At 40.9% G+C, this 21,394-nt stretch overlaps 1 pseudogene; it reads right to left on the bottom strand.

The window, feature by feature from the left end:
• Positions 1-5,899: 5,899 nt before the first annotated feature.
• LOC144710567 (putative phosphoribosylformylglycinamidine synthase, chloroplastic/mitochondrial pseudogene) lies at positions 5,900-14,595 on the bottom strand (annotated as a pseudogene).
• Between the last annotated feature and the right edge of the window lie 6,799 nt (positions 14,596-21,394).

Raw genomic sequence — 21,394 nt, 5'->3', positions numbered from 1 at the left:
GGACGATATCGAGAGAGAATTCCCGAAGAGATCGAGGAATTCGAGATTAACGCAGCTTCGATCTCGCTGCCAATCACCCCGTAGACTCCGGTGGAGGATAGATCGAGCTAGGCAAGAGATTGAAGCCTGCAGATGGATTTGAAAGGACCTATTCCGGATAATTTCTGATTACCCAGATGGATTGCAGACACGGATCTTCGATCTTTGTAGGAAACAAAGGAGAACTCGCTGTGGGGTTGTCTTCGCCAGGATTCAAAGCCGGGACGAGATGAGAGATTCCAAGAGAGATGGAGAGAGCGATAGAACGAGAACGAGAAGGAGACTGGGAGTCTGGGACTCTGAGAACGAGAACGAGGGTGGGAGACTGGGGAGTCTGGGGCTCACTGAGAACGAGAACGACGGAGAGAGACCGGGAGTCTGGGACTCTAAGAAAGAGAACAAGAGTAAATTTAATAAAAAAAAACCTTAAAAAAAATCGCGCAATTCGCACAAAGCGAACCGCTCAGCTGTCTGTGCGGAGGTCTGCTCGTTACCATTGTTCTGTTCGGAAATCCGAACAGAACGCGCAATTCGCACCAATTCACACTAACGGAACAGAACGTCCATGTCTAACTAGGAATAGCATGTGATTAGAGACTGGAAAGCACATGACTATAAATGTATTGGTGTCTAATTGTGTGCCATTTAATGGAATGGGAAGCAAAAAACTGGGATCGGTTTTTCTTCCTCATTTTCCCTAACTATGTGAAATTTATATAAAAAATCTATTTTGATTCGTATTTGCTTTGTAATGGTTATATTATGCAAGACAATGAAGGAAAAGGAGATACGGGAGCACCAGGAAGTAGTTAGAGTCTTTGTATTCTGCAAGATTTTATACACAAATGGGCCTTCATTTTCCCCATTTTGTGAAATTTATTCAAAATTTCTTTTTTATTATTCTGTTTTGTAATAGTTTTACTGAATGAAATGAATTTATTTAGCTGAATTGTTTCTTATTATTATTCCTATAATATTTTTCTAGGCTATTCTGATCAGCATTTTCCACAGCATATCTTTACCATTGATCTAAGCACGACTAGGTTGATCTTGTGGACCAAATATCCACTTTCATCTTCAGTTATAATATTCTTTAATTTCTGTCTGATCTTGGAAATATCTCTGTGAGCAAAGATCTAGTCCCTAAGTGCACAGTAGTCGTAGGCAATGCTTAGCTTCTTAAGGAATGATTCGAGCTCTTCCCTGATATGAATTTAAATTGAGCTTGTATTGACCTATTATTCTTGTTAATTTTTCTCAATTCATATTCTCATGTATACCCTAATGATAATAAAAATTAACTTATTTAAACTGACACTTATAAATGCTTAGAAAATTAATTCGGTCTTTTGTATAATTGTTTGGATTTTCATTCGTTTATTAGAAATTTTCACAAAACAAATGCATGCCTTTGTTAAATATACTTTAAACTGCTATAAATTTTTTTTCAAATACTTTCCTAGTTTATCATGCATTTTATTTCGTTACACCACGGTTAATAAGGCATCTAAATTTTGGCATGCTTGAAATGATTATGTTGCCATTAACTAGAGGGGAGTTCCTTCAAATTGTTGACAAATGGTTTTCCTAGTACGATCATACCAACCAATGAACTGGGGTGGTCACCCCCTTGTTGGGTGACTGTCTATTCCACTTCTAAAAATGAAAATCAGAGTAACCAATAAATATATTGTAAGATATCGTAGTACCTAATCAAACAAATATTGCCGGAGATAAAGAATGAGAGAGAGAGAGAGCGAGATAGAACAAGAGAGAGAGAGAGAGAGAAAGAGAGTGTAAGAGAGAGAATGGCAGAGAGAAAGAGAGAGTAAGTTACAAAATGAGAGAGTAAGAGAGTAAGAGAGTAAGAGAGTAAGAGAGTAAGAGAGTAAGAAAGAGAGTAAGATAACTCCAAAATCTGTCAATTTTGTAACTTAAGAGAAAGCCTTACAAAACTGACAGATTCTCTCCCGCTCTCTCCCTCTTTTCATTTCTCTCTTTGGCTCGCTCTTTTTTTTTCTTAACCTCTCATTTTCCCTGTGTTTGAATTTTGGGAACATTTGCTATTGGAATTAAAATTGAGTGGAGAAAATAAAATATATTTCCAAATGTGTGCTCAATTTATTTTCAACTCACACTAGTACAGGTATATACCTTATTGAATTAAGGGAGAAAATATTTTCTAAATTTATGTATTTTATTTATTTTTAAATATTTAAATTCTTGTTATTATTATAAAAATAATTCAGGATCTAACCCATATCTCTGGAATTCTAAAATTTTGGAGTTATCTTTATTATTTATTTAAATAATCATATATGATGTACTTTAGTTGAATTTTTTACTCTGAGAAATTAAATGGATTTTGTATTTCATTGTTTAAATATCATATTATCAATTGATACTTGCTATTTTGTTTGAAAATTAAAAAAGTAAGATAGCTCTAAGAAAATACGTACACTCTTATCTTTGGGAAGAAATGTTTGATGGTAAATTTTAAGCCATTTTGCCAGGCATTCTCTGAAGGCAGGTAGCTTAAAAACTAGAGGAGAAAACAGGGGTAAAATGCTAGAATTGAGAAGAAACATTGGTGAAATAGGAATAAACTTTTGAAATCATCATATATTCCTCTAGATTTTATTTAAGACAAAATCGCGAGACAAGAGATAGAGAGAGAGAGAGAGAGAGAATGTGATGTCATCTGCACCATTTCCATGATACTTAGAATATATAATCATGAAATGAGATGAATTAATTGAATTCATAATTTTTTGCAGCTGATATGAGGCTCTTCCCTTGACTTTGAAGAAAAGGACAAAAGTGGCCAGTAATATCATCAACAATCTCAACTCTCGCGTTGAGATGTATGGGTATAAAAGGAAACAAAGATAGGATTAATTAGGCACTTGAATATCATACATATCGATAGAAAATTCAGTTTAAAATTATTAGTCATAGATTACTAGATCAAGATGAGGCATAAAATATGGAATAAGATAATACAAATCTATCGCCTTTGACTTAAAATGTTCAATTTAGTGACACGATGAAAATATCATTAATGGAATATTAATCAAATTTTTTAAACCTTTGATAATTAATGGTAAAAAATTTCAACTCATTCTAGACAATGTGAATAAGCTCAAACCATCTCATGTATTAAAAAAGTAAGGAAATAAGCTTTTGAATGGACTTCATATTGAGTATAATCATAATGTGTATATTAATCCAGAGTCCTGCCGATGCTTAATTGGATAGCCAATACTAGAATATAACCATGTGGGTCCACAGCTAGCCAAACACCAAAACACATGAGGGTCTTCAAAAGGGCTCTCTTTTTTCACAAAACAATGTTGAAGCAGCACATTTCTCTATCATATTTGTTACAAGTATTATTGAGACCAATATTAGGTATTTTAATTTAGACTCCTGCATAAAAACAACGCTTTTCCCCAGTCAATTCATCATAAAACATAAAACTCCTTTTTTAACAGTACTGTAGCTGCTTGGTTTGAGTTTGTTGTCAAAAATGTTAGCCGATAAAATCTTATGCTTTGTATATCTTGACCAATTTAAGCTTTATTTGGGTCTTTTATGAAAATTCATCACCTCTCAATTTATAATGCGCTTGTGCACTAATCTAAGGGAACTCAAAGCTAGAAGTAATCAAGAGAAACAAATAAATATATATTTAAATGGTAAGTAGTAAGTATTGTTTACTGGTCTTTGAAGTTTATGTATCAAGGAAAAGTTTGAGAAAACTGAACGATCGAAGACAAGGATTGAAAGAAAAGAAAGAAAATAAGCAGAGAATAAGGTGAAGGAAAGTTTTAAAAACATGGAAAACCGTAATCTCCGAGCTTTAATTTCATAGATACTTCATCGTAAAGTGATTTATCTATTGACTTTAAAGATAATGAAATATATATTGAAATCAGTGTATCTTGAAGGACACTCACGGTTTAAAAATGAGAAAATAAGTGAACATTTGTTTAAATATGCTTTTGAGATATATTAGATCTTATATATGTTTCTACTATTCTATCACTCTCTATCGTTTCTCTCGCTTTAATCATGCCCAGTAGCAACATCTTATTGGATCAAGTTCAACTAGATAAAACAGACCAACCAGATCATCAATCACACTGTTCTATCAACTCCATTGATCGGATCATCTAACGGACCATTTAATCAGTCCATTAGATCGGTCATATATCAATCACACTGTTCTCTCCTTTTCATTTTTTTTTCTGGGATAAATTCTGCAAATAAGACCCCCCTCTGACACGATTAAAACAATCCCCAACCGCAAGGAAGGGACAGGTAGATATCGGAAGAAGAAAAAATTATAAAGGCCCAAAAAACAACGAAGAGAGATGCAATGGCGAATAGAGAATATTTACATGTATATAAGGTCAGAGGATATGGAACAGAGGCAGAGAGAGAGATCTGGGAAAATATTGGAAAGAGAATTGTAAGAAAGTGAGAAATAAGAATCTATTTTAAAAATTAAAAACAAGGAAGAGAGGTCGGAGATAGGGACAAATAAATAGACGGATCGAGAGAGAAATAAGAAAAGAGTTTTAAATATAAAAGCTCAAAGAGAGACTTTAATCAGCATCAAAATCCTCAGCGCAAACCCATTGGAAAATCCAAAACCCAAAACAAAACAGAGCCCACGAAGACAGACAAACAAACAGAGAGAGAGAGAGAGAGAATCAGAAAGCACACCTTCGAAGCAAAATCTTAAGCCCAAAATCCCAGCGGAAGATTCATAAATACAAAAAACCAAGAGAAAAATAAAGACAGGTACAGAGTAAGAGACATGAGTAAGGAGAGAGAGAAAGAGAGAAAAAATGGGTAAATACTCATAAACATCAAAATGCTAAACCCCAAATCCCTGTGTGAAAGAAGCGAAAGAAGGTTCATAAATGTGAAAACCCAAAGAAGGTAGAGAGAGAGAGAGAGAGGTACAGAGTACGAAAGACGCGAGTGAGGAGAGAGAAAGAGAGAGTGGGGAGAGAAATGGGTAAATACTCATCAACAGCAAAGTGCAAAACCCAAAATCCCAGTGGGATATTCATAAATTTAAAAACCCAAAGATGGTAGAGAGAAAGAGAGAGAGGTACAGAGAAAAGAGACGCGAGTAAGGAGAGAGAAAGAGAGAAAGGGGAGAGAAATGGGTAAATACTCATCAACAGCAAGGTGCAAAACCCAAAATCCCAGTGGGAGATTCATAAATTTAAAAACCCAAAGATGGTGGTGAGAGAGAGAGAGGTACAGAGAAAAGAGACGCGAGTAAGAAGAGAGAAAGAGAGAGAGAGGGGAGAGAAATGGGTGAATACTCATCAACAGCAAGGTGCAAAACCCAAAATCCCAGAGGCAGATTCATAAATTCAAAAAACCCAAAGAAGGTAGAGAGAGAGAGAGGTACAGAGGGAGACACAATTTTAAAGAGGAAGAGAGAGAGAGAGAGATAGAGAGAGGAAGAGAAGAGATGGGTTGACACTTGATCAACCACACCATTCTCTTGCGTTCTGGAACATGCGTAGCCATGGGCTGGGCTCCTTAGCTTCCACGGCCCAATTCTTCGGATACCAAGGCCATTGCCACATCATGAAGCACCTCTCTGGATGAGGCATCATGGCTAGATGCCTCCCGTCCTCCGAGCACAACGCCGCCACGCCCGCACCCGCTCGTTAAACGGATACTCCTCTGTCTCTCGCCCCTCCTCGTCGCAGTACCTCACCGGCGCCAGCTCTCCCCTCTCCCCGAGTACGCCTTCCCCTCCCATGCGCCGCCCACACCCCAAACTACTCCTCCATCCCCTTCAGCATGATTGCCTTTGAAGGCTGGATCTTCACCCCACGAACCGACACTGAACCGCCCGACTGCTCCTCACAAACCGCGGTCTAGCCACCCTTCGCCCCACCCAGCCCAGCAGCGCCATCAGCTGGCACCCTGCACACCCCAGCGAGAATGTGTCTGGCCGGCGCCGGAACTCCCTAAACTGCTCCAGCACCGCCGCGTTGAACTCGATCGACACCGCCCACCCCTTCCCGGAGTCGAGCACGTCCCCGTAGCTGACCCCCCCCACGAACGCAATTCCGCGGAATTCCGCCCGGGTCACGTCACCGCTGACCAGGTCAGCCATGGCGACATCCCAGGGCTCGAACCCGGCGGCGGCGAAGGCAGCGCCATCTCCCTGCCGCTGCTACCTTCCTCGCGAAGGATGGCCACCTTGGGCCCACCCTTATTGGGCCTGATTACGGAGGCTGAAAACTCAAGGCCCAAAAGGGGCCTTCCGGTGGCCAGACCCAGCTTCTCCTTCTCCACGCAGCGGGAGCCTCGCAGGCCTCCAGCTGGAAGCTGGTGTCCTCCCATGTGTCCTCAGCCGTGTCATCGTTGCTCCACGTGGACGGCCCGCCCACGGTTACCTTGACAGCTGGCCCGATGTGGACTTCCCGATGACGGCCGCCGCCACGTGGGCCTCTCAGCCGCCGCTCCACCTCAGGTAGGTCCGCGCCGGCAACCTCGAGCACCAGCCCGAGCTCCTCCGCGAACAAGATCTCCCACGTGGAGAATTCTCCGCCGCCGATCAAGGTCCAGCTGACGCCGCAGTTCCCGCAAAGGCCATCTCCAGCACTGCCACGACGAGGCCGCCATCGCTGACGTCATGCCCAGCCGAGAGCAACCGGTCGGCGATCAGCCCCTGCACGGCCTCGAAGACGGTCTTCAGATACGGCACGCCGCCCACGCCCGCGACGCGTTGCCAATCTGGCCGTACACGTGGGCCAGCGCGGAGCCGCCGAGCCGCCGCCGCAGTCCGATGGGGAGGTGGAGGATGGCGGCGCCATCGCCGGGGAGCTTGAGGTCGGGGGTGACAGTTAGGGTGATGTCAGGGCAGGTGACGTAGGCGCTGACGACGAGGTTTCCGGGGGCTTTGACGAGCTCGCCGGAGGGGGTGGCGGCCGCCATGGACAGGCGGTCCTTGCGCCGCGATGGCGATGCCGAAGCTGATCATGGCAGCGCCATGGCGGCTGCGGCGTCACATGTCAGCGCCCTCGCCGCCGAGCTTGGCGGCATACATCCAGTTGCCGCTGGCCTTGACATCAGCGAGTGACGTCACCTTGGCCCAGACGAGGTTGGTCAGGGCCTCAAAATTGATGGATGGAAAATTGATGGATGGAAAACATGAGTGAATCAAATCCTTTTTCAGGGATTATGTCTCCACTCGGACAAACTGACCCACAACACCCCATCACTACACAGCTTACTCGCCAACATACATCTTCAACGGAAGAATTACGGTCGTGGGCATCACGATTCTAGCACTTCCTAAAATCCCGTAACTTGAGTCATCCTCTAACAGTGAAGCCGTCCAGCCAAATATCACCAAAATATGCTGAGTGAAATTAATTGAATTCAGATATTTTATCGTGGATACTCTAGAGTGGTGAGCAGCCAATCGCTGAACCTCTCGCTCGAATCAAGCTCGCTAAGCGACTCTAGGCAACACTAGAAAATATGTACACAAAGTTGAGTAACGTCGGTAGCATGATGGATAACTATGAATCATTGTTATCGTGGAAACGAGGTGACTCAACACTCCAGGATCATTTCGGACGTCTTCAGACAATAATCTGGGACTTAGTTGTCTATCAACCTCTCACAATCGACATAGTGACACTGGAGTGTTATTGCCAGGAGTTGATCACCGGTGTGCATCTCGGTGGATTACATCTGTCTATCTCCTCATAGATCAAGGGGATCATTTTCTCAAGAGAGCATGTTCCCAATATCATGCAGATCTTCTCGGTTGCACTTCCAGTGGCTACCGGAGCACCACAGGTCTTGCAAGGGGCTTCTCCTGCCTCATCCACACTAGCAGTGTCTACACCTCTTTATCCACAAAAGAACAATGGTTGCCCACCTCGTCGAAAGGGACGCAACTCCTTTCCACCACATACCTATTGCAACAAGTCTAATCAACCATCCAATACGCGTTGGAAGCGATTCGGGCGACCTCCATCTGCCAATGCAGCAATGGAGGCTCCAGTAGCCCCAATAACTCTAGCTGTACCACTACCATCAAGCTTTCCATCATCTGCCTCTTAGCTGACCCTCACACCCAGCGAGATGGAAGCAATGCGATATTATCGAGAATTCTCTAGATCTTCTTCATCCATGGAGACCTTTATCCCGTCCACTTTATGAACAAATGTCTTTCTTGGGTTCTCATCTTCATCATGGAATATTAACTCAGGGCCTCCAAACTCATGACCAGTACCCCTTCTGTCCTCCTTGTCTACTCCCACTCTTTATCCTATTCTTCAGTCACCATTGCTAACGATCGACACGCCCAGTCGGAGGTCATGGTGATGCTACTGCCTCATCACACCAACCCCTCACCCATGTGCTCCATGTTCCCGGGTTTCTGGCCAATCTCCTCTCACCCATGTGCGGAATAGGCTTGAGGATGATCATTCCTGTTTTGATAATTTCCAGAGCTCCCAGAGGATAGCTTTAAAAATTCTTGACACTCTCTGCCGAGTGCCCAACTTGGGAGTAGTTTTGACATATGGCTGATAATTCTGGTCCCTTCCTCTACCTTGGTTTCTACCACTCCAATTGTCGTTCTTGGTGCCACGACTTTGCTCTGTTGAGTTTCTTTGATACCAATATGATGTAATACGACGTCGGCCGGGATCGATCGGCTCGTATTACGTCATAGGAATTATGATGCGAGGACGTGAGATGTAATTCAATGCACGGGAAAATAGCGGATGAGCAGTAGAGGGAATCGGCGGATAACGGTGTCGGCTGTGCCGGTCAACGAGAGAAGAATGATCCCTAGATCAAACTCCCAATGATCCGTGAAATCAACTAGACGTCTAGACAATGAGGGGCGTATGACGGCCCTGGAGTGTTCGGCGTCTAGGACAACGTAATATCCACAACCTCAAGAATTCCTACACTCGATGACAGTGGCTATCCTATCCATGAATTGTAATGAAAATAATGGCAGAGGACGCGATAGCGGAAGACGAGACTAGAAAAGATAATAATGCTGGTAAACAGAGGGGAGACGAGACTAACCTTAAGTCCTGCTAATCCACAGCGTCAAATCTCGTTCTGGCAGGTGATGTGGTGTAGATGGTAACGTGTCGGTCGACAACTCGCGAGATCGCCGGACGCCGGACTGATGAGCGCAGGAGGTGATCAAGTCAACCGACCTTGGGACCACGACAAAGGATGTGGCAGACGGGCATGCGCGAGGTGTTTGGATACACGCCACGGGCCGGCGCGAGGAGCACGACACGTGCACTGGCGAGCACACGCACCGCGTGGTGGTCGCAGGCGAGGGCGCCCGGACGCCTGCAGCGGTGGGCGGAGAGGCGCGCGGGAGGGGTACCCTTTCGTGCGGGCACCGGGCGATGAACGATGGAAGGGTGGTCGAGCGGGAGGTGAGGGCGAGGGGCCAAGAATCGAGAGGAAAGAAGTGTGGGAGAATTGAGGGTTCAAGAATGGTAATGGGGAAGGGTCAAGAATGAGATGGGGAAAGGACCAAGAACGAGATGGGACGGATTAAGAACGAGATGGGAAGGATCAAGAACGAGATGGGAAGGGTGAAGAACGAGATGGGAAGGATCAAGAACGAGATGGGGGGGTTCAAGAACGTGAAGGGACGGATCAAGAACGAGATGGGAAGGTTCAAGAACGTGATGGGAAGGATCAAGAATGAGATGGGAGGGTTCAAGAACGTGGAGGCGGATCAAGAACGAGAGGGGGGGGTTCAAGAACGTGAAGGGACGGATCAAGAAGTTCAAGAAAATGGGTGGGGCGTGGTAGAATCAAGAAACAGGGCAAGGGGAAGGAATCAAGAAAACGTGGGGGAGGGGAAAGAGGGGAAATTCAAGAAATGTGGGAGGATGTTCAAGAACGGTGGTGGGGTGGATCAAGAACGAAGAGAAGGGGGGGGTATGGATCAGGAATGGTGGAAGGGTGGAAAAGGTACTAAGAAATGGCTTTCTTGAACTGTAATAACCAAGAACCTCCAAGAAAGAGGGGTTCTTGATGGAGCTGGGGAATGCTCCCTCGGCGGAGCAGATGTCCCTGATTGATGACGTGACGGCAACGCTTCTTGAATCTCCCAAGACCCCCGGAGTAATCTCAACGGAGGCCTCTATCGTTTCTTGAGGGCGGCTTCTTGAAACTCTTTCCTCGCACCAGAGTGATCTCGACGCGCTTAACACGCCTCCTCGGAGTGATCTCGGCGGAGAGACGTGGGCTCTACCCACGGAGTGATCTCGACGTGGGGTGGGGCTAGCCAAACCCCCTACACTCCTCTCTACGATAGGGGGGGAGACAAATTGTGAATAAACTTTTCAACAATGACTCCAAGGTGTTCCTTGGGCATGCCATCCCCTTATATAGTGAGGATGGGTGCCAGTGAACGAGGAGAGGACGAACCGTCGCGAGATGTGGTTCGGCCTCTCCTTACAAATTCAAAATACAAACATAAAAAGTAAAAACGACGAGGACGGGGCCCAACAACATTGGCCCAGTCCACGAATCCAAAAATACAAATACACATGAAAATGAGCATAAGTAAAAAGATAAAAGTTCTTACGCGGGGTACTTAAACCCCGGATGGCGAGCGGCGGCGCGAGCTGCTCGGTGTGGCTGATGACGCCCCGTCACACATACTCGAGATGATTCTTCGTCATCGTGGCATCGCCCTCGAGATGGTCGTCCATCACATTCCTAGAATGATAATTATCATTCCTGGGATATCTTCCTTGATCAACTGAGTTTCTTTGATAGGTGTCGCTTTTTGTAGATCGATTTTCATCACTATTTCTGTAGTATTGTTTTTTCACTGAATTTGCCTTCAGTGGAAAACCATTTAAGTTGCCCTTGTCGTAATGATTCAGATAATCATCATGGGTCTTCATATTTGTACGGATTTGTTCAAATCCCATGTGATCGATATTGACATTGATGCCAATAACAAATGAAGAATATTCTGGAGGTACTCCCCTTAAAAAGGTATAAATTTTTTAGGGCTCACTCACAGGGTGACCCACAATCTCTAAAGCATCAGTGATGGTTCTAAATTGCTTAATGTAGTCATCAATCGACATTGTACCTTTGGCAATATTAGCAAATTGCCTATTCAAGTCTAGAATCCTAGATTGGCTTCTTCTTGAGAACGTGCAATCTAGAGTATCCCAGACTTCCTTTGCTGATTTGGCCTTGGCAACACACGAAAGAGTTTTCTCAGAAATGGTTGATTGAATGAATCCCCAGAACTTGTTGATCGAGCCTCCACCAATTTTTGAATTCAGGGTTCTCGATTGAGTTTCCATTTTTGATCTGAAATAAAGGCAGAAGGAGGTGTAGCACCATTAATAAATTTGTTTAGTCCATGCCCGTTGAGAAGCGGATGGACAATGGTCTTCCACATTTGATAGTTTTTGGAATCAAGGTTGACTGCAACTGTCAATCTTGGAGGGATGATGATCGGCACTAGGGCAAACGCGGTCGCACTCAGCATGCTTGGAGCTTGAGGGATGGCGATTGTAGATGCTTGAATTTCTTGTCCCATACTTGAACCCTTGAGCTCTGATTCCATGATAAGAATCAAGAACAGAGAGAAGGAAGGAGAGGATTGATGAGGATGAGAGGAGAGAGAGAGAAAGAGAGGATAGGCGAGACAAAGAAGTTGAAGATTGTTGTATTTTCCCTCAAAATTAAAGTGAACATTGGTTGAATACTTATAGATAAATTTAGTGACCCTAAATATAGCTAGTTTCCTGTTTAAAAAGTTATATCCATAGACAATGGATATAAACTGTTGTTTTAAACAGTTTCCAATCCTGTCTGTTATATTAGATTGGGCATCGATCACCACCGTTGATCAGTGTGATGGACCCTTTGTTATAACGGCTCTCCTATGATCACCATTGTTGATCGGTGCTGTGGACCCGTGGTTAAGAGGAATTTAATCATATCCATTATAACTATCCTAAGTTGAATCATGTCCGTCTATCTTGAATCCTATTTCTATACTTGTACATATATGAAATCCTAAAATCTAAGTCTCTAACGAGTATAATATATAAATTGATCTTACTGCCTAATCTTGATTGATTCCTTACAGGAAACGCCCACCGAGTTGGAGACTCCTTCCTTAACAACAGACCAGTCCCAAAACACATGGGCAAAATAACCGTTATATATCTGACATATTAACTCAGGCGCTGAAATCATGACTTTAAACTCAGACTTAGTCTTCTAAGTACTTCAATTATTTACTTAGAAGAGAGAGAAGAAAGAGAGAGAAGAAGAGAGAGAGGAGATGGAGAGAAAGAGAGAGGAAGAGACAGAGAGGAGAGGAAAGGAGAGGGAGAGTTGAACAGAGCGTTACCTAGGAGGGAGAGAGAAAGAGAGAAGAGGGAGACATGGAGAGAGAGAGTTAAAAAGAGAAGGGGAGAGAGAGAAAGCGATAAGGAGAGAAAGAAATTGAGAAGGAGAGAAAGAAATTAAGAAGGGTAGAAAGAGAGAAAGAGAGAAGGAGATACAGAGCATGAGGGAAGGAGAGGAGAGAGGGAAATAGAGACATATGATGGGAAGGGAGGCATAGAGAGAGAGAGAGAAGACGAAGTGAGGCATTAGATTCTAAAAGGGATATACTTAAAATTATATTAAAAATGATGTGAATTATATTTAAAGTATTTTTTATTCACATTATATTACATTATAAAATCAAACTTAAATTCCTCCAGAATTCTAATATCACCAGACATTTGATCTTGATCAGCTTTAAGATGTAATTATTACACACTTCTTGGACATTGGGATTTGTGTCCAATAATTAGATTGGTTTGAATGAATCAATATTTTCAGCGCAAACATGCTGAAAATGGATCGACTCCTTAACTTTAGGCCGACCTGGTTGGCTACATCCCCACATAGTAAGTGACCTCTTTAATGAGCTCATGGTCAGCTTACCGAACATGTATGACTTGATTTTAAATCCATCAAAATATATTGACGTTCTCATCAAAAGTTAACGGAAACACCGTCCTCAGATCTTGACAAAATAAGCTTTGAAAATCAACTACAAAGCATTGTTTGGAGAGATCGTTTGGGATCTAGAATTCAGGCTTTAACCTATTCATTGATATTGTTGCGACCAGAACTTCCTTTCAGTCGTTTACGTGTGAACACTGATCTTGATTGATTCCATCAAATGACATGAAGTGATCTTTAAGATGATGGACGTAGATATATCTAGAAAAACTTTTGTTCAAGAACATATCTTTGAGACATAAACTTGAACCATTTCGTTCGAGGAAACATAACATGCAGAACATCCAATAAAATCCAATCTTTATTTGGTTACAATCACCCTACAATTGAAGATTCAATCTTCAATCTTTAACAGAAAGGAAGGGACAGAGAGAGACAGAGACAAAAAAAGACCGAGAGAGAGAGAGAGAGAGAGAGAGAGCGGAAGGGACAGATAGAGAAAGAGAGAAAGAAAGAGCGAGAGAGCGAGAGAGAGAGAGAGGAAGGGACAGAAAGAGAAAGAGCGAAAGGGATAGAGAAATAGTTTGACAGACATAGAGAGAGAGAGAGGGAGAGAATGAAAGTAATAGCGAGACAGAGAGAGTCACAGAGAGAGAGAGAGAGAAAGAGACAGAGACAGAGAGAGAAAGAAAGAGACAGAGACAGGAGTGAGGAGAGACATAGAGCGAGAGAGAGCCAGAGAGACAGAGACAGGAGTGAGGAGAGACATAGAGCGAGAGAGAGCCAGAGAGACAGACGCAGAGAGACGGAGACAAAGAGGGAGAGAGAGTGACGGAGACAAAGAGGGAGAGAGAGTGGGAGAATAAAAGACAGACCGGGAGAGAGAGAGAGAGAGACACCATTTAAACGCATAAAGCCAGCTCTTCTCTGCGGAGATGAGACTAAGAAAAACCACATCACCTCTTCTTACGTAAACTTTAATATATGTTTTATCAATGATATTCAATACAGTACGAAGAATTGATGTACAAAGAGAAGAGCAATGCCTTCGAATTCCTTCCCAGCTCCTTCTCCCACAAATATCCTCGGCGTCTAGGACGGGATTCTCATTCACTTACCAGTTTTGATCTCTTTTCCAGCCCTTCGTGGCCGGAGTTGCATTCTGGATGAAGACTCACCCACCTCAGGTTCATTTTCTCCAGTCCCTTCCGTACAAGAATACGCATCCGACACAGCAGGAATAGACTCATCGGTGCCTTCATTGTCCGTGCTTCTTATTCCTTCTCTAGCCCAGAATGATCTCACCGAGGACAGATAATTAGCGATCGCTCGTCGTTGGCGTTCTCTGGCTATATTTTTCTTCAGTTTCTCCCTCTCCTTCTTTGTGTGGCATCCCAGGTGCCCGCGCAATCCCATGACGCTATTGAAAGACTTGTTGCAAATTCCGCAGGACTGTGGTTTCTCCATTGCACTTCGAAAAAGAAAATCTGTTAGTCTGTAAGTACAGCCGATGGTCATTGTCGACTGATTTAATCGCTATTTATACCGCAAATGGAGGGCGTGTATCTCGGTAGAAAAGCGTTTGGTTTTTGCTCCGATGTTCGTTCTCCGCCTTTGGATTGCTCGTAATCAATGGCTATCATAAGACTTAACGAACCCCCACGGATTGCAACGACCAATTCAGCAACGGTGTATTAATAAATGGCAATATTTGGCCTTAAGAGAGAGACTTAGATAGAATAAGCATGCGTGAGGGAGAGAGAGCGAGAGAGGAGAGAGAGAGAGAGAGAGGGAGAGAGAGAGAGAGAGAGAGAGAGAGAGAGAGAGAGAGAGAGAGAGAGAGAGAGAGAGAGAAAGAAAGAGATAGAGGGAGAGATAGAATGAGAGAAATAGAGAGAGAGAGAGCGAGCGGGCGAGCGAGACAGAGCGAGTGTCCGAGATAGACAGAGAGAAAGAGAGACAGAGAGAGAGACAGAGAGAGAGAGAGAGAGAGAGAGAGAGAGAGGCAGAGATAGCGAGTGAGAAAGGTTGATACAGATGGATATAAATAGAAATAAAAAACAGATAAAGAGCGAGAGATACGCACATATAGAAGTGTTAAAATACAGATAGTTAAAGTGAAAGGAAGACACAGATAGAGCGAGAGGGGCACATTTGACGGTCAATATGTCCTCGGGAATGAATGTTTAGGTATCTAACAGCTCTATGTTGTTCTGCTTCACTCCCTCAAATCTTGAATAGGCGTCAACTGCCAATAGTTTATCGGAGGTTAACTCTTATGTAACTACACTAACATTTGGACTCTACAAGGTGGATTTATATCAGATACCTCCTGTGGAAACCGGAAACCGACCTGAGTGGGGATTCGACCATTGATTTTGGCTTCCCTTCCTCCTGCCTCGTATGCTTGCCAGAAGAGCTCTCCAATGGACTATCTCTTTTTCCTTTCTCTTTTCTTTCGAGCTCATTCATCGGTGGAAAGCATGAACCAATGCCTCTATCATTTTTTTGTCTTTTTTGGAACTTGCAAGCCATTTCTGATCCGGTCGCGTCCATTTCGCAGGCTGCGGAGCGAACAATCCCAAATGCTAGATTAGGCGAAGGAGACTCTCTGAGAAATCTTGAAGACGGTGGCTTGAAGAATGATAGAGACATGGAAGGGAAGGAGATAACAGAGCACCAAGAAGTAGTTAGAGTCGTTGTATTCTGCAAGATTTAATGTACAAATTCGTTTGTAGTTGTAGATAATAACAAATTCGTTTGTAGTTGTAGACAATAACGGTTAGTTTGTATAGTATGAACTGATCCAATCTTTAAAATTATGATTTATTATGTTATGTGAATCATCACTGCCATATTTTCCCTATCTATGTTTAATCCTGGCCGTCTAATTCTCATAGAGAGTGTAGCGTACATGTCAGGTTTTTATTATTCTATAGTTATAGTAGTTCATATTGGTTGATAACATAGGTGATGTTGCCATCGCTATATATTGCATTCTTCATTACCCTCTGCCTGTTTCTCATCCAGCTAAAGAGTCGAAGACAAGGAATAGCATGTGATTAGAGACTGGGAAGCACATGACTAAAAATGTATCGGTGTCTACAGGTGTGCCATTTAATGGAAGGGGAAGCGAAAAACTGGGATCGGTTTTTCTTCTTCATTTTCCCCATGTATGTGAAATTTATAGAAAAAATCTTTTTCGATTAGTATTTGCTTTGCAATAGTTATATTCTGCAAGACAGTGAAGGAGAAGGAGATAAGGGAGCACCAAGAAGTAGTTAGTATCTTTGTGTTCTGCAAGATTTTATACACAAACTTGACTTCCTTTCCCCAACTTTGTGAAATTTATTCAAAATGTCTTTTTTTATTTTCTTTGTTTTCTAATAGTTTTATTGAATGAAATGAATTTCTTTAAGCTGAATTGTTTATAATTATTCCTATAATATTTCATTTTTTTTAGGTTAGTCTGATCAGCATTCTCCACAACATATCTCTAACATTGATCTAAGCACGAATGGGTTGTTCTGGCGTACCAAATATCCACTTTCATCTTCATTTATAATATTGTTTCATTTCTGTCTGATGTTGGAAATATCTCTGTGACCAAAGATCTAGTCCCTTAGTGCACAGTACTGTGAGGGCAACACTTAGCTTCTTAATAAATGATTCGAGCTCTTGCTTGATATGAATTTAAATTCAGCTTGTATTGGCCTATTATTCTTGCTAATTTATATGAATTCATATTCTTAAGTATTCCCAAATAATGATAAAAATTAAATTATGTAAACTGTCACTTATAACCGCTACAAAATTTATTTGGTCTTTTCTTATAATTGTTCGTGATTTTCTTTCGCTTATTAGGAATTTTCACAAAACAAATGCATACCTTTGTCAAAAATATTTTAAATGCATTATAAAAGTTTTCCAAGTACTCTCCTAGTTTATCATGGCTTTATTTTGTTAAACGACAGTTGTAAATCTATTTTTTTATGTGGGCACTAAAATCTATTTATTTGGAGATATTTACTCTTTTGTTAATAAGGTATCTTCATTTTGGTATATTTGAAATGATTATATTGCCATTAACAGGACGGGAGTTCCTTCAAATTGTTGACAAATGTTTTTCTCACTACAATCATACCAACCAATAAACTGGGGTGGTCACCGCCGTGTTGGGTGACTGTCTATTCCACTTTTAAAAGTGAAAATCGTAGCAACCAGTAAATATGTTATAGGATATCGCAGTACCTAATCCAACAAATATAGCCCGAGATCGAGACTGAGAGAGAACGAGTTAGAATGAGAGAGCGAAAAAAAGAGTAAGAGAGAGAACGGGAGAGAGAAAGAGAGAATAAGTTACAAAATGAGAGAGTAAGAGAGTAAGAGAGAGATTAAGATGACTCCAAAATCTATTAATTTTTTAACTTAAGAGAACGAGTTACAAAATTGACAGATTCTCTCCCCCTCTCTCCCTCTTTTCATTTCTCTCTTTCGCTCGCTCCTTTTTTCTCCTTACCTCTCATTTTCCCTGTGCTTGAATCTGTCAATTTTTGGGAACATTGGCTATTTTAATTAAAATTAAGTGGGGAACATAATATATATTTCCAAACGTTTGTTCAAATTATTTTCAACTCACACTAGTTCAGGTATAAATACCTTAAATAATAAAGGAAGACAAAAATTTTCTTATTGTAATATTTTATTTGTTTTTAAATATTCAAAGTCTTCTTATTATTATAAAAATAATTCAGGATCCAACACATATCTCTGGAATTCTAAAATTAAAAAGTTATCTTTATTATTTATTTATATAATCATTTATTATGTAATTTATGTGGCATTTTTTACTCCGAGGAATTAAATAGATATTTTATTTCATTGTTTAAATATCAAAATATCAATTGATGCTCCCTATTTTGTTCAGAATTAAAATAGTATGAAAGTTTTAATAAAATACTTACACTCTTATCTTTGGGAAGAAACTTTTGGTGGTAAATTTAAGTCATTTTGATGGGTATTCTCTGAAGCCAGGTAGCTTGAATACTAGAGGAGACACTAGAATTAAGAAGAAACATTAGGTGAAAGAGGAATTCACTTTTGAAATCATCATCTATTCCTCTAGAATTTATTTAAGACAAAATCACGAGAGAAGAGACAGGGAGAGAGACAGAGAGAGAGAGAGAGAGAATGTGACGCCATCTCCACCATTTCCATGATACTTAGAATACATAATCATGAAATGTGATGCATCAATTGAATTCATAATTTTTATGCAGCTGATATGAGGCTCTTTCCTTCCCTTTGAAGAAGAAGGACAAAATGGCTAGTAATGTCATCAACAATCTCAACTCTTGTGTTGAGATGTGTTGCTCTAAACGGAAAAACTGATGGGGTAAATTTGGCATTTGAATATCATACATATCGCATAGAACAATAAGGTTTAAAGTTATTAGACATATATGACTAGATCAAGATGATGCAGAAAATATGGAATAAGATAATACAAATCTATCGCTTTGACTTAAAATGTTCAATTTAGTGACATGGCAAAAATTTCCTTAATTGAATATTAAATGAATTTTCCAAAACCTTTGATAATCAAAGATAAAAATTCCACCATGCTAGACGATGTGAATAAGCTCAACCATCTCATGTAATAAAAAGATGAGGAAATATTTTTATGTGGACTTCATACTGAGTATAATCATAATGTGTATATTAATCCAGAGTCCTGCCAATGCTTAATTTGACAGCTAGTACTACAATATCACCATGAGGGTCCACGGCTAGCCAAATACCAAAACACATGAGGGTCTTCAAAGGGGCTCTTTTTCACAAAAAAGTTGAAGCAGCACATTTCTCTATTATACTTGTGACGAGTATTATTGAGACCAATATTGCGTATTTTAATTTAGATTCCTGCATAAAAATAGATGGCATTTTCTCGCCAATTCATCATAAAACATAAAACTTTATTTTAACAGTTATTTAGGTGTTTGGTTTGAGTTTGTCGTCAAAAATCGGAACCGTAAAATCTTATGCTTTGTATATCTTGATCAATTTACTTTATCTGGTATTTTTATGAAAATCCATCACCTGTTAATTTATAATGTGCCTTGTACACTAATCTGAGGGGAACTCAAATCTAGAAGTAATCAAGAGAAACAAATAAATATATATTCAAGTGGTACGTAATGAGTATTGTTTACTAGTCTTTGAAGGTTATGTATCAAGGAAAAGCTTGAGAAAGCTGAACGATCGAAGACAATGAGTGCATGAGAAGAAATAAAATAAGCAGAGAATAAGGTGAAGGGAAGTTTTAAAGACATGGAGAACCATAATCTCCGACTTTAATTTTACAGAATTTTTTTCTTTGAGTGATTTATCTATTGAGTTTAAAGAAAATGAAATGTATGTATAAATGAGTGGATCTTGAAGGACACTCACGGTTTAAAAGGAGAAAAAAAAACTGAACATTTTACAAGAATTGGTTTTGTGGTATATTAAATCATATATGTTTCCCTATTATTCTATCACTCTCTATCATTCTCTCGTTTTTTCAATCTTGCCAGGTGGCACACCTTGTTGGATCAAGTTCAATTAGATAAAACAAACAACCCATATCATCAATCAAACTGTTCAACTTGATTGATCCGATCATCTAATGGACCATTTGATCAATCAACTAGGTCGATCACATATCAATCACACTGTTCCTCTTTTTTGTTTTTTTTCTGGGATAAATTCTGCAAAGAAGACCTCCCCCACTGACAATTAAATTAATCCCAAACCTTAGGAAGGGAAACGTAGATATCAGAAGAAAAAAAATTATAAAGACCCAAAAAACAATGAAGAGAGGTGCAATGGCAAGTAGAGAATATTAATATGTATATAAGGTCAGACGATATGGAAGAAAGGCATAGAGAGAGATTTGGGAAAATATTGAGAGAGAAGAAAATTAAGAAAGTGAAAAATAAGGATCCAGTATAAAAATTAAAAAACAAGAAGAGAGGACAGAAATTGGTACATAGAGATAGAGAAAGTGAGTGAGAGTGAGAATAATACCCACCAAAGAGAAATGAAGAAAGGGAGAGAGAGGGAAAATAAATAGACCGACACAAGAGGGAAATGTTAAAAGAGTTTAAAATCTAAAAGGTCAAAGAGAGACTTTAATCAGCATCAAAATCCTCAGCGCAAAACCCTCTGAAAGATTCATAAATATAAAACCAAAACTAAACTGAGCACATGAAGACAGACAGACAAATAGAGAAAGAGAGAGAAATCGAAAGCATACCTTCAAAGCAAAATCTTAAGCCCAAAATCCCAGCAGAAGATTCATAAATACAAAAACCAAAAGAAAATGAAGACAGGTACAGAATAAGAGGCACAAGTACGGAGAGAGAAAGAGAGAAAATGGGTAAATACTCATAAACATCAAAATGCTAAAACCAAAATCCTGTAGGAGGTTCATAAATATGAAAGCGCAGAGAAGGTAGAGAGAGAAAGAGAGAGGGGAGAGAAATGGGTAAGCACTCATCAGCAGCAAAGTGCAAAACCCAAAATCCCAGTGGGAGATTCATAAACCTAAAAACCCAAAGAAGGTAGAGAGAGAGAGGTACAGAGGGTGATGCACAATTTAAAAGAGTAAAAGAGAGAGGGAAAAGAAATGGGTAAATACTCATCAACAGCAAGGTGCAAAAGCCCAAATCCCGGTGGGAGATTCATGAATTCAAAAAACCCAAAGAAGGTAGAACGAGAAAGAGAGGTGCAGAGGAGAGACACAGTTTAAAAGAGAAAGAGAGAGGGGAGAGAAATGGGTAAATACTCATCAACGGCAAAAGTGCAAAACCCAAAATCCTAGAGGGAGATTCATAAATTCAAAAAACCCAAAGAAGGTAGAGAGAGAGAGGTACAGAGGGAGAGACACAATTTGAAAGAGAAAAAGAGAGAGGGGAGAGAAATGGGTAAATACTCATCAACAGCAAGGTGCAAAAGCCAAAATCCTGGTGGGAGATTCATGAATTCAAAAACCCAAAGAAGGTAGAGAGAGAGAGGTACAGCGGGAGAGACACAATCCAAATGAGAAAAAGAGAAGGGAGAGAACTGGGTAAATACTCATCAACAGCAAGGTGCAAAACCAAAAATCCTAGTGGAAGATTCATAAATTTAAAAACCCAAAGAAGGTAGAGAAAGATAGAGGTACAGAGGAAGCGACACAATTTAAAAGAGAAAGCGAGAGAGAAAGAGAGAGAGAAATGGGTAAATACTCATCAACAGCAAGGTGCAAAACCCAAAATCCCAGTGGGAGATTCAT

Source organism: Wolffia australiana, chromosome 12 (assembly GCF_029677425.1).
Source record: "Wolffia australiana isolate 7733 chromosome 12, ASM2967742v1".
Taxonomy (NCBI): domain Eukaryota; kingdom Viridiplantae; phylum Streptophyta; class Magnoliopsida; order Alismatales; family Araceae; genus Wolffia; species Wolffia australiana.
Note: the sequence above shows the minus strand (reverse complement) of the source record. Positions and strands in the feature narration are given on the sequence as shown.